Source organism: Prionailurus viverrinus, chromosome D1, assembly GCF_022837055.1.
Source record: "Prionailurus viverrinus isolate Anna chromosome D1, UM_Priviv_1.0, whole genome shotgun sequence".
Lineage (NCBI taxonomy): Eukaryota > Metazoa > Chordata > Mammalia > Carnivora > Felidae > Prionailurus > Prionailurus viverrinus.
Genome location: NC_062570.1, coordinates 54,005,857 through 54,020,138, shown reverse-complemented (window position 1 = coordinate 54,020,138; position 14,282 = coordinate 54,005,857). Strand labels below are relative to the sequence as shown.

General features: G+C 36.5%; 1 protein-coding gene across 5 annotated transcripts in view; it reads right to left on the bottom strand.

The window, feature by feature from the left end:
- NARS2 (asparaginyl-tRNA synthetase 2, mitochondrial) overlaps nt 1-14,282 on the bottom strand; it is a 138,300-nt gene that overhangs the window by 46,364 nt on the left and 77,654 nt on the right. The window lies entirely within an intron of this gene.

The following is a 14,282-nucleotide window of genomic DNA, read 5'->3' as shown; positions in this document are numbered from 1 at the left end:
GAACAAAGTAAAGGAAAAATACCACAGCCCAACAAGCTTCACAGAGATTCTATATAGTCACAGTTAAAACTAGAATTTCACATGGATAAAGTATGCTCATTTTTTTTTTAAGTGAAAAAAGAGTATCTGATATGTATGGTGGTCTGTCTTGCTCAAATCCTCCTCAGGTCCTTCACAACCACCCAAGTGTTTCAATGATCGCTGAATGACCCCTGAAACTTGGGGGTGAGGACGGATTTTGAAGAACTGTCTACTTTATTCTCTGGTATTCAAGAGAATAGCTCATAGCGCAACAATTCAAATAGTGGGGGAAAATCTTACTTTTCAATTCCTGCAGAAAAGTGGACACTACACTTTCATTCTTTAACACTTAGAGTCTCCCTCATGTGGAATCAGGCCAACAAATGGGGTTAAATCAAACATATATGAAATACTGAGTATTTCCTGAGGACTATCTAATCTCTGAATTTTAAGATTTTGCTAGGACAAAACAAGAGACTTGGGACTCCTCAGCTATTATCGGGAGTATTCATCATTTGACTGGCATTAGTCAAACAACACTAAGATCAGAAAACAGTGCAGAAAATAGATTATAGACACACACACACACACACACGCACACACACACACACCCATTGGGCTTTTTTTTTTTTAAGATACTCTAGGAAATAAAACAGTAAGACGATTATAATGGAAATCAAGATATTTATTTTTTCTTTCAAAAGGCTATTTTAGTTGAGGCCTAGTTGGTAAGAAGCTTAGGAATTTATGTTTTGGTTCTAGTCACCTTCCTGAAACCATAATCAGTTAACCTCCAAGAACCTTAGTTTTTAATGGAAAAATAAACAATAAGAACTCAAAAATATTACTATGGTAACCTCTCTGTTGAACTTCAGATCCAGATGTGCCTACTAGAATGTTCCTGAAAACACTGACCCTACCTTGTGCAAAATGAAAATCCTTGCCCTGCTCCCAGAGTAAACAAAAAACAAAGAACAATCCTTCCTTTCCTTTTTCACTTTCCACAATTCTATTAATCTCAGTTACTCCACCTCATCACCCAAACCAGCTCTCCCACTGCCCACATTTCCCATATCATATTGTTTACACCTAGGAAAACTCTCGCAAATCCAGAGACTCCCTGCCCCTCCCTTTATTATTTTATTTTTTTAATTTAATTTAATTTAATTTAATTTAATTTAATTTAATTTTATTTTATTTTATTTTTTATTTGAGAGAGAGAGAGTGCATGTTGGGGAGGGAGCAGAGGGGGAGAGAGAGAATCCCAAGCGTGCCCATTGCTCAGTGTGGAGCCTGACAGGGGCTCAAACACATGACCCTGGAATCATGACCTGAGCTGAAATCAAGAGTTGGATGCTTAACTGACTGAGCCGCCCAGGTGCCCCTGCCCCCACTTTTTTTTTTTTTTTAAAATCTTCAAAGATACTGCTAGTGTGAACTCTCATGTATTGCCTGGAGAACTACAACTTTTTAAAATTAATTAATTTATTTAGAGAGAGTGCAAGCAGGGGAGGGGCAGAGAGAGCAGGAGAGAGAGAATCCCAAGCAGGATGTGCGCTGTCAGCACAGACCTTGACTCAGGGCTCTAAATCACCAACTGTGAGATCACGACCTGAGCCGAAACCAAGAGTTGGATGCCTAACCGACTGAGCCACCCAGGTGCCCCGAACTACAACAACTTTTTAACTGGTGACTGCCACTTGTCTTTCTTCCTCCAGCCCCAAGCTACTATGACTTCTCAAACTCATGTGTGATTATACCAGCCATAATTTAAAAATCTTCAATGATTCCCTACTGTTTAAATGATACAATTCAACCTCCTAACTTTGACTCACTTTCTTTCTCAAAGCCTTTTCTCTGGTTATGCTGAAGATACTCCCCTCACACAGCATGCTCAGGCAAGTCTTTAGGCCTTTGCTAGGCTGTTCCCTGCCTCCAATGACCATCACTGGCTCCTCTCTCTCCAAAGAGCAAATTCCCAACTACCCTTCAAGACTTGGCTCAAATGCCACTTTCTCTTTGTAACCTTACCATACATCCCCAAATTTACTGTTCCCTCCTTTATAGGACTATGACATTTTGTTCGTGTATTATACAGAATATATCACTTTGAAATGCAATCATATATGTGTCTTTCTCTCCCAATAAACTACGAAATTTTCCAGAGCAGGAATCATGTTTTATTCATATTTACATCTCCAGTGCCTAAGATAAAACAGGTGCTCATGCTGAATGAATGAGTACTAATGATGATGACAGGCTTCCTCAGTTGTAAAGTGGAAAAGTACAGCATGCTCACAAACAGTAACATTACAAATAATGTACAGAAAAATACTCAGATATATTTTACCGTGGCTGTTACTCAGTACCTAAAAGGTGTCAAACAATCTAGGCCTGTCCCAAATAATAACCTAAAAAATTATAAGGCCCTGGGTTTCCAATCTGTGACTACACAATCTCTAGGTAGGCTGTCAGTAGTATATCTACATAAATGAAATGACATTTCTTTCTGAGACTTCATCAGTGATCTTCCTGAAATACCAGGAAAGCCAATGAGACTGTTTTTCAAAAGACACATATAATCTGTATTAAGATACTAGTTACAGAGAAAATAGTTTATAAGAAGAACTACAAGTTCCAGTCAAAAGGACATCTGCTTCTCACATGGCAATTCTATGTAGGGTGCCCAAAGATGAGTAGCAATAGGGATTTTTAGTTTAACGATGGTTAATAATTTTCCCTAGCAATGTAGGGTAAGCCGCTCTAGTATAAAATAATGAAGAATGCCAGGGATTCTTATTTTAATTATAATATGGATCAGGCTCTGATTGAGGTACCCAAGAGTTAAGTATTATTCTAATAGGGTAAGTAAAAACTGATGGCCATGTGCTTCCTCTGAATTAACAGAAATTTAAAATGATCTGGAAGCTATGGTACAAAACTGCCTAATTCAGCATCTAGTCTTTAAGCAGAGGAACATTTAATCATTCCATAATGAACATCTTATGCCAGTGCCCAGTGTTCGCTTATAAAAGTAGGGACAGCAGCAGTAGTACCAGTGATAGCAGCTGCTGTTAGAAGTACTCCTTGCGGGCCACGCACTAGCTGTAAGAACCTTACAGTTAATTCCTTTATAGTTAACTCAATAAAGTATGTATTGTTACTTCTCTTTTTCCAGCTAAGAAATGGAACTTCAGAGAGGTTAAGAAGCTTTCCCTTAAGTCACAGAGTCGCAGCCTCTTAAGTGGTACAGGCCAGATTCAAATCCAGATCTGATCCTAGTGGTCACGGCCTTTATCACGATATGAAAATAATGATGCTCATAACTGAACACTGACAGACCCAGAGAATTACAAAGAAAACTTTATGATGCACCTTCCCCCATACTCTTCTCAGAGATAATCAGGGTGAGTAGTTTGATATATTTATTGTATTGTATTTATTATATTGATATATTTATCTACCTTACGAATAGTTTATTTGTTTTATGTGTTAAAGTTATAGCTTACTAGGATATGTTGCCTTCATGTAAGAAGAATGATAAATTTTCATCAATATTTCCTAACCTTTAGCAAGTCATTTAGCCTTTCTGGTCTCAAATTCTTGCATGAGTGGGAGATAGGAGCAGCTTGGCATTAATCTCTAGTGTCTTTTACAACAATTTTGTTTCTAGGTCCATGTGAAATCATTCGTATTTTAATTTATGCTGACTTCTTCTTTTCTGTCTTCCACAGACATGAAAGACATTTGCAGCAAGGCTTGGACTAACCAACATTTAAAATAAGATCTGACAACAAGACCATTTCTAAAATAAGACACAAAACCAGGTGAAAGGCCAGTACTGCTGTGAGAAGAGACCAGCAGAGAAAGAAAACACTCAGCACTAAAAAGCATTCTTGTGCCAAATTATGGAGAGAGGCAAACTATATAAGGAAAGTCCACGAGCTTGGACTTGATGTTTAAGATAACAAAAGTACATTCAATACACATCAACCAACTTAACTACAAAAACAGCTTTTTAAAAATAAAAAATAAAGTTACCAAAAAAAGGTTGTACTACAGCCATAAATTGGTAAGTGGATTACTATAAAATGGTCACTGAGTGCTTGGCCATTTATTCTTTTGGGTCCTAAAATTTAAGAGCCAATCTTCATATTTTGAAAGAATAGAGGAATTACTGTTCCTTAGCTGGGGAAGAACTTATTCAGCAGAAGATGGATCAGCAACTTTCCCGAAGGCCCCCACTCCCAACCTCCTATCACTTGTCTGTGGTCAGCTCAAAAAACATCCATTGAACTAAAATGAACTCACAGCTTTCACCTAGCTTTTAAAACAGTCTTTGTCAAATGGTATTCCCATCTTTCAGAAAGAAATTATCTGTTTTACTACTGCTTTGAATCCACTGGCTTATCAATACTATGACACATTTGCCATTCATTATTTCCACAGAGCGGACCCCTACCTTTCAGCTTTCCCCTCTCCCTCTGACCATCCAATGATACACTAGGTGGAAGGGTGTAAGACGGAGCTCTCACCATTTCAACAATTCATGTCAAGATGCCTTAGGGCGGATGCATCCTCAAACCTAAAAATTATTCTCTACCATCACTGTTAAACATTTCTTAAAAAATTGTCTTTAATGTTTCCTAAATATTTGATTTAGTACTGAGTTTGAGGCCCAACCAAAATTTAATCTTAACTGTATAACGAGCTTCAAAGATCAAGAGAATCTGACTACAATCCTGGAGGGTTGGCTACTCTTCTCCAAGGAGATAACATCTTGCTCGGGGGGGGGGGGGGGGGGGGGGGGGGGAAGGACATTCCAGAAAAGGGAACATCAAGCACACACGTCTAAGGTAGGAACAAGCATGTTAATAGGAAAGTCTGGATATTTGATTCTCCTTGGAAGATTCTCTCCTCTTGAAACATTTAACACTGTATTCTCCTAGTTTTCCTATTTATTTGATGTCCATCTCTGTCTCTTACCTTCTACTCTAGCTGTTTATTAAACACTAGAGTTCCTCAATACTTAGTCACTAGAGGCTCCTCTGTTGTCACGGTATGCATTCTCCCTAAATGAGCTCACCTCAGCCAACAAATTTCAATCAATCACCTATCGGCATACAATTCACACATTTATATCTCCTGCCCACATTTCTTCTCTAGGCTCCAGAAGCATATCAGCTATTCGACTGATCTGCTGACTTCTCACAAATGCAACTCACACCTTCCCCTACCCTCATTTTGTCTTCAATCTTCTTCTAGCCTTCTTAAGTCAATCCTCCCATTAGGCTCTTTTTAGTAATACCATGTACTCCTGTTCACAGCACCTTTTAAAATTAAAAAAAAAACAAAACCAAAAACAAAGAAACACATCGATGTGATCATTTGTTTAATGTCTGTCCATCTCCTTCATTTGTCTATAGATTTCATTACCTTATCTATTTTTTGGTTCATCATATTACCCTCAGTCTTAACCCAGTGCCCAACAACACCAGACAATTACAGTTTGTCAAATAAGCAAATAACTTGTTTTCCATAAAATGTGCTGATCCCCAAACTGAATATTTGAAACAGCATTAGGTTAGGGGTGAGGATAGAGGAGTAATATGAGGAAGATGGTAAACAGAATAGAAATTACTAAGCAAAAAATTCTGCTATTTTCTAAAATAGTTTTTCACAGAAGGCACTAGGAGATAACAAAATCAGTTTTTTGAAAAGTGACTGCCCATATACTAGTTTTTACTCTATAGTCAACAAATAAATTTTTGAAAAGGACTAGATCTGGTGAACTTCTCTATGTAGCAAAGATTTTATTTCTTGATGAACTGAAATATTATCACATGAAAAAATCACCCTAAGTCTTATTCTATGTAAACAGAGCAACAGCCGATTCTTTTGCTTTTGTGACAGTGGATACCAACAATTTAGAACAATTATTCCACTTCATCATTCCTGCAATGATGGGCTCTTCAGAGGACTGGCTGATTGGATAGGAGGTCTTAGAAAATAAGATTTTTGTAAAAGGCCATAATTTGCGGACAGTCCTAAATGAATATTTATCCTGTTTCAATAACACACTAAAATCACTTTTCCAAAAAAGCTAAACATTGTCAACTGCATCTATTCATACCTAGATTATCCTTCTTATACTTCTCGTATTTAACAGCCCTTATAATGAGGACCACTAAAGAGAACAAAATGTGGTACGTGCACCACATGGTATTTACATATTATCGAAGTCTATAAAGATTTCTAAGGTTATCTTTCTGAGGCCTGATGCTAGAGGTAGATGAGTCATTATGGCATTGAACTATCAACAATTTCCTGGGATTACATCCTGTACAAATGACCCTTACTTTTTTAAGGTTATGGTAATGATTAAGAACATGTACTCTAAAAACTTAAACTGAAATCCTGGCTCCTCCACTTATGAACTAGCCAAGTTAACTTCTTTTGAGAATAAATTTCTCCATGTGAAAATGGGGTTAAGTATGTAGTATACATATGTATGTATGTAGTTAATACATATGTCATGAAGTTATTATAAAGATAAAATGAAACAAAATATGTGAAAAGCTTAACCTCATATTAACTAAATGGTAAGTGTCCAACAAATGGGTAATAACTACTTTTTTGTTTGTTTCCTTTCTTTCCAAAGGTCTAAGTTCTCATTTGGTCGGTCTCCAGACCTCTTTATACTTTCAATTACTGAAGATCTCAAAGGGATTTTGTTTATGTAGGTTATGTCCACTAGTATTTACCATCAAAATTGAGAAATTTAAAAAACTGTGTTGATTTTAAAACAATGATAAACCCATATAAGTCATAAAGAACATTTTTTAATAAAAATTCATAAGAGGAGTGGTACTGTTTTACATTTTTATAAATCTCTTTCATGTCTGGCTTAATAGAAGACAGCTGGATTCTCATATCTGCTTATGCATTCAATCTGTTGTGCTATCTCATGTCACGAAGACTTTGGAAAACTTCAATGTACACTCATGAGAGAATGAGAATGAAAAAGGCAAATACTGTCTTAGTATTACTATGAAAATAATTTTAATCTCAAAGGCCTCTCCTGAAAGGATCTCAGGAGGCCTCAGGGAATCTCCAGACCAAATTCTTGAGAATCACCATTTCAGAAAATGGTTCTCAATGAGGAGTATTCATTCTGGGCTTTATCTCTGGAGACCTTCACTCAGAAGGGTGGTGGCAATGAGTATATTTTAAAAGTTCCAAAAGTAATTATTATGTGAACCCATGATTAAGAACCACTACTCTAAAAAATGTTTAGATTCCCTAATTGATATCCTTTTTTAGAAAGCCTCTTGACTAAAATTCTTAAATGAACGATAACATGTTTTGGTGAGGATGTAGAGAAACTCTTCATACACAGCTTGTAGGAATGTAAAATTGTGCAGCTGCTGTGGAGAAGCCTGGTGATCCCTCAAAAAGTTAAACATAGAATTATCATATGACCCAGCAATTCTACTTCTGAGTATATACCTCAAAGAAATGAAAATAGATGTTGAAACAAAACCTTGTACATGAATGTTCATAGCAGCATTATTCATGATAGCCCAAACTTGGGAAAACCCCAAATGTATGTTAACAGACTAATGGAAAAACAAAAGGTGACATATCCATACAATGGAATATTATTCAGCCAGAAAGAGGAATGAAGTACTAATATACCCCACAATATGGATAAACCTTGGCATTATGCTGAAACTAAAGAAGGCAGACATGAAAAGCCCCATATTGTAAGCTTTCATTTCTGTGAAATATCCAGAACAGGCAAATATTTAGAGACAGAAAGCAGAAGTGTGAGCGCCAAGGACCAGGGAGAAGGGGGAATAGAGAGTGAATGCTTCGTGGGTATGGGATTTCCCAGTGATGAAAATGTTCTGGAACTAGACAGCGGTGTTGGTTGCACAATGGCATGGATAGTAAACTTCTTGTTACGTGTATTTTATCACAATAAAAAGTTCTTTTAAGTTTATTGGAACTAATTGTCCATGAGGTACTTCACACATTTTATTGTATCCTTGCTACCCAAAAAACACTATACAACATGGTCATCCTGTTCTTGGTGGCTATTTCTGACTCCTCTTTCAGCTGCTTGCAATCTCGGAGACTGTCACTTCCGACCACTTACGGCTGCTCTTTCCCATCTTACGCTTTCCTCTGCCTAGAGCCCTTTCTTAGTAAGCACTGATGGCCAATCAGGATACTTTTTCATTTCATTTTAGGTTACAACCTAATGGTAACACATCGAATAAAGTTTATAGCTTTTAAGATCCCTTTTGCTCAGGCTCAGAGATTTACCCAAAATGACTTCTTTTTGGCACGTGTCTTTCCCCCCTACCTCCTTTAGCTACTCTCTGGTCTAAAGCTGTTGTGGAACACTGTGGATTCTAAAAGGATTCAGTCAGTTTACTGACTGAGTAAAAGGAAGTTTTGTTGTAAATGCTTAAATGATGTACTTCAGTGGTTCTACAACTTTAGCAGCATTAGACTCCCTGGGGCTTGTTAAAATTCAGCTTGCTGGACCCCACACTCAAGGTTTCTGCTTCAGTAGGTCTTAGGGTAGGCCTGAGAGGTCATATTTCTACAAGCTCCCAAGTGATGCTGCTGGTCCAAGGACAACACTTTGAGGACAACTGATCTGGAGGGGGGGAGGTTCTCAATCTTGACTGTGTAGAATAAGTTATGGTTCTTCAAAAACAATCATGAGACCAAGTCCCACCTGCAGACCGATTAAATCTGTTTTTCTGGGGGCTTGCGTTGAAATATGATGCACCTATATTTTTTAAAAGGCTTGCCAGACATTCTTTCTTTCTCTCCAGACAATCTAATGGACAGCTAGAGTTGAGAACCGCTGATGTAGACCTTCTAATTACCAATTATAATGCAACATAAAAGGGACAAATAATTGGTACAGAGGTACCATTTGCATAAGAACTATAGACTAAGAATGAAATAAGACATTTTTAATATTCTTGACCAACTCCAAATCAGAGCTTGTTCTATGAACACAAAAGCATAAAGAGACCATGACAGACTAGAAACAGAGGCAAGATGCTTTTAGAGGAACACTTGGCCTGCAGAAATAATGCAGAAAAATCTCTACTTCTCTGCATTCATTTTCCCTGTATTCTAGAAGAGGAGGAAGAGGAGGGGGAAGGAAAGGATGGGTGAGAGGAGAAAAGGAAGACACCCAGAATAGAGAAATACCCATTTAGGCCCTGCAGTAAATCTTTTACGAGTGTACCAAGTGACATATACAGGGATTTCAGAGCTGCACAACAATGCACTAGGAAAACACTAGGAAAAAATACCCATCAATAATAAAATAGATGATTTGTGGCATATTCATACAAAGGAATGTCCCACAGTAGCAAAAATGAATAGATTATGCAACATGAATATAAGGTAACAATGTGGAGGCTATTAGGAATATATTAAGTGAATAAAGGAAGTCATAGAAGAATACACACAGATGATTCCATTTATACAAAATTCAAAAGCTTGTGAAACTAAAAAATGAGTTGTTTATGAACATATGTGATGACACTATGAACAGAAAATGATAAACACAAAATTGAGGCTAGTGGCTAGTTCTCATGGGGAGGGAAGGGGAAAGTATGTAGAGGAGACTACAGAAACATTTTGGGAGGACCAGAGTGTTGAATATACCATTATTCTTTATACTTTACTTACACATCTATTTAAAAAGTAATTTTGTGTCCATGCAATATTTAGGCACCAAAAAAGACACAGGATGGACAAACTAATGGAACACAATAAAAAGTAAAAATGACAAAATTATACTAAAACTAAAGAGCAGACATTGGCATCGGAGCCCCAAACACCTGATCACGATGCCACTCAGTTCTTCATACTTCCTACCTTTCTCCTCTCTCTGTCCATTCAATTTAACTCAACAAACATTAACACACCCTGAGTACCTGTATTTGTCCAGCATTATTATTGTGCTAAGGGCAACAGAAACCTTAGCACCTCACAGCACGTAACACGAATGACTTCAATGCTTTATGCTTTGGCCAGAGGTCAGTTAAATTTGCACTGTTCAACATGGTGACTACTAGCCATATATGGCTATTTAACATTTACACTACTTAAAATTAAGTAAAATTAATAAAAATTCAGTCTCTCAAACTGGCCACATTTCAAGTGCTCAACAGCTACATACAGCAGCTAGTGGCTACTGTATTGGACAGTGAAGATACAGAACACTCCCATTGCTGCAGTGAGTCCTACGGTCTAGCACCAAAGTAGACTGCTGAATTCTCAATGAATACAGAAGATAATCAACTGAGAAAAACATGTGCTCAGACAATGGGACATGAGGGAAGGGATCAAAGGAGGCCAGAGTTGCTGGGGCCTACTCATACATGTTTTACTTTACCCACAGCTATTGACCTGTCATGTCAGGTCCCTGTGGCTCTCCTCCCCTGTCTCATATCTGTTGCTTTATAAAAAATAATGCCCTGCTTTGTGTTTGGAGCCATAGTTTCCCTCTTCTGATAAAATGGCTGCCTTTCTGAAAGGCAATGATATACAACCTAAGAATTATTCAGTAATCCATATTTCTAGCTTTTATTTAACTTTCCATCTATGTGCATACCTAACCCTGAGAAGCAGGCTTTGACAGGCTATTAAATCATCCCATGGCCAACTATAAGCCATTGCATTTATCATCTTCAAAAGATGAACCAACTATTCTCCAATGACAGTGGTTTCCTGAGAAGGAACATTCAAAACAGATACATGATACAATGAATAGTTCTTCCATCTTTTGATTTGGTTTCACTTATAAATACGTCACTAAATGCCAAAAAGAAACAATGAGTGCTGAATAATACTAAAAACAAATACTTTTAATTATATGGATTATGGTATAATCTACGCAAAAGGTAGGGAGACTTTGGATTGAACAATTTGAGCAGGTATCTTCAAATTCTCCTGTCATAATCAATGCTCAATAGCTATATATGAAATACCAGTATTATCATATCAAACACATATTTTGGCTACAATGGGCATGCTTGTAAATTTTGAGATAATTCTTTATACAGTAGTCCCCAAAGCACAGTCTTCCCAGACTTCAAATGTTCTCACTGAATCTTGCACTATACTGCTGTGAAGTAGAATCAGGAGGAAAGCACAGAATAATTACCCAGTTGAAGAAACTAAGTAAAAGTCACTAAAAGATGTTACAGAAACAAAAACATTTAGGTTTTTATCTTTATCTTCCAACCTCCATCATGATCCACACACTAAATTTGCCTCTTAAATGTGAAATATGGCTGGCTCAGGTTTTGCATATTCTCCAAATTGTAGAGATTTATGTGACACATGTATATTTATCTGTCCTATGCACCTGTTTCAAGTGGCAAAATATGGGTTTTAATTTTTCAGTGCAGGGGTATACAATAGGAGATAAAGTGGGAACTGACATCAGGAGAAATAAATATGATTATCAACTAACAAATGTGAGTGAGCTTATTTGTTACCAATTTCTACTGGTGAGAGAGAAGCAAAAAACCATGGCTGGCTGAGTGTCTTATTACCAATTTCTTTTCGAGAAGCAAAAATGAAATTTCCTTTTATTTTATAAAAAAGGAAGCAAATCTGTCTTACTAAAGCAAAATACATACAAGTGGTTTCTGTAATTCATGTACATAGTTTATAGGTGATTTAAAATAATTTTTAATAACACCAAAGTTTCTAAATTCATACAAAAAGAAATTCATACCAACAATATGGGACGGTAAAACGAAATTCTGTTAAATGAAATAATGTTACATTAAAATATCTAAACAGATCCAATATATTATTCCAGGTGTGTTAATGTATTTTTTGATGGAAAAAAATTTTTTTTAAGTAGAAAGATTGGTGAAAAAAGTCAAAAGTACAGAAGTAATTCAAGCCTACAGGTCATAGCAACCAACCAAGAAGAAATAGATATAGCAGCCTAGGGCCTAACTATCTTACAACAATCATTATCTACTATGAAGTCATATTCATTTATTTCTTCATTAAACAAACATTAGGCTACTAACCACTATAAAAAAGAAATAAATCAGGCATGGCCTTTGCCCTCAAGGCTTATACAGACTAGGAGGGGAAATCACAGACCTAAATGTACAAGCTACAATGACAAAATTCTTAAGGAAAAAAATAGAAGAAAATCCTTGTAACCTTTTGAGTAAGATATAAAAATCATGAATCAAATAAGAAAAAAGTGAGTAAGTATGTATCAACAAAATTAAAAAAAAACTTTAGTCTTCAAAAGGTACTGTAAAAAGATGGAAATAGCAAGACACACTGGGAGAAAGTATGTACAATACACACATATGATAAAGGACTAGTATCTAAAGCATATGAATAACTCTTATAACTAAATAATAAAAAGACAAAGAACCTAACAAAAATGTGGAAAGGAACTGAAAACACAGTTAACAAAAGAAGATACATAAATGGCCAATAAGCACATGAGAAAAAAAATTTCAACAATATTAGTCATCACAGAAATGCAAATTAAAACTGTAATGAGACATATACTTAGAAGGACTAAAAAAATACTGACAACATCAATTTTTGTCAAACACGTGGATCAAATAGAACTCTCATCTTTTGTTGGTGGGCATATAAAATAATACAAGTACTTCGCAAAACTGTTGGGCAGTTTCTTATAAAATTAATCACACATTTACCATACAATCCAGCAATTCCTAGGTATTTACCCAGAGGAAATGAAAATATGTGCACACATAGACTTGTGCATAAATTTTTATACAGTTTCATTATAATATCCCCAAACTGGAAACTAATGTCCATCAAAAGGTAAGTGAATTAACAAATTGTATATTCATGCAATGGAATAATATTTAGCAACAAAAAGGAACAAACTACTGGATGAATCTCAAAAGCATTATGTTGAGTGAAAGAAGTCAAATACAAAAAAGTAAACACTGTATAATACTATTTATATAAACCTAAACAAATTATATAAATACTATTTATATGAAATTCTAGAAAAGAAAAATTCAATAAATTTTTTTCAATGTTTATTTTTGAGAGACAGAGACAGTACATGAATGGGAGAGGGGCAAAGAGTGAGGGAGACAAAGGATCTGAAGCAGGTTCGAGGATTCGAGCTGTTAGCACAGAGCTCGATGCAGGGCTCAAACTCACAAGCCGGGAGATCATGACCTGAGCCGAAGTTGCATGCTTAACCAACTGAGCCACCCAGGAGTCTTACAGGAAAGGAAAATTCTAGTCTGTGACAACAGAAAGTTGATCAATGGTTGCTTAGGGCCTGGGGCCAGAGAGGGAGACTGCCTGCAAAGGGAAACAGGGGACTTTTATTTTGGTGATAGAAATATTTATTTTTATTACAGTAGTGGTTATAAGGCTTTATTAATTTGTCAAAATTTATTGAACTGTACATTTACAATGGGTGGTTTTCTCATATATAAAGTATATTCAATAAAGTTGATTGAGAAACAACAATAACAAAAAGTGCTTATTCATGCATTGGCTTAATTACTCAATTGGCCTGTTACTTAAGTTCTAATCACTACACTATAAAAGGTGAAGTGTCAGGCTCCTGGAACCATAGAAGGGGCATAGCAATCATCTACTTCAAAGAACAAGAGATTCCAGAACTCAGTGATGTCTCATTGTCAACACAGCTGACCACAGCTCTTAGGGTAGATTATGACCTGATCTGCTCTCAGAGTTTATTTCTGATTTGGTCTTCAAATTCTGAAAGGTATCTTATTTTTGTGTCCTAATCCCTTCCTTCATTCCAAGGTACTGGTATAGTTTAACCTTCTGACCTGTCTTGTCTTGTGAGTTTTGAATTCTGGCAGACTCACTATTTGTCTCAGTCTTCTGCTTTGCATAAACGCCAGTGCTGTTACTCTTATGAAACTGGCTGCCTGCTATTTTTCCTGGTTACAACACCTTGGCTTCTTTCTTTATAATCACCCTGGGTTCTACAGGTCCCAGATGTCATAACGACCATCATCACAGCACTTACCATTTCAGCGTCAAACTGTGATAAACACTGGGCTGCACACAGTATCTAATTCTCACAATAGCTCTGCAAGGTGGCCATTACTATTCATCCTAGTAGTTAGGAAGTGGAGGCTCAGATAAACTTACAAAACTAGTATGTATAAAAGGAGAATGCTAATTTGGGGCACGTGGGTGGCTCAGTTGGT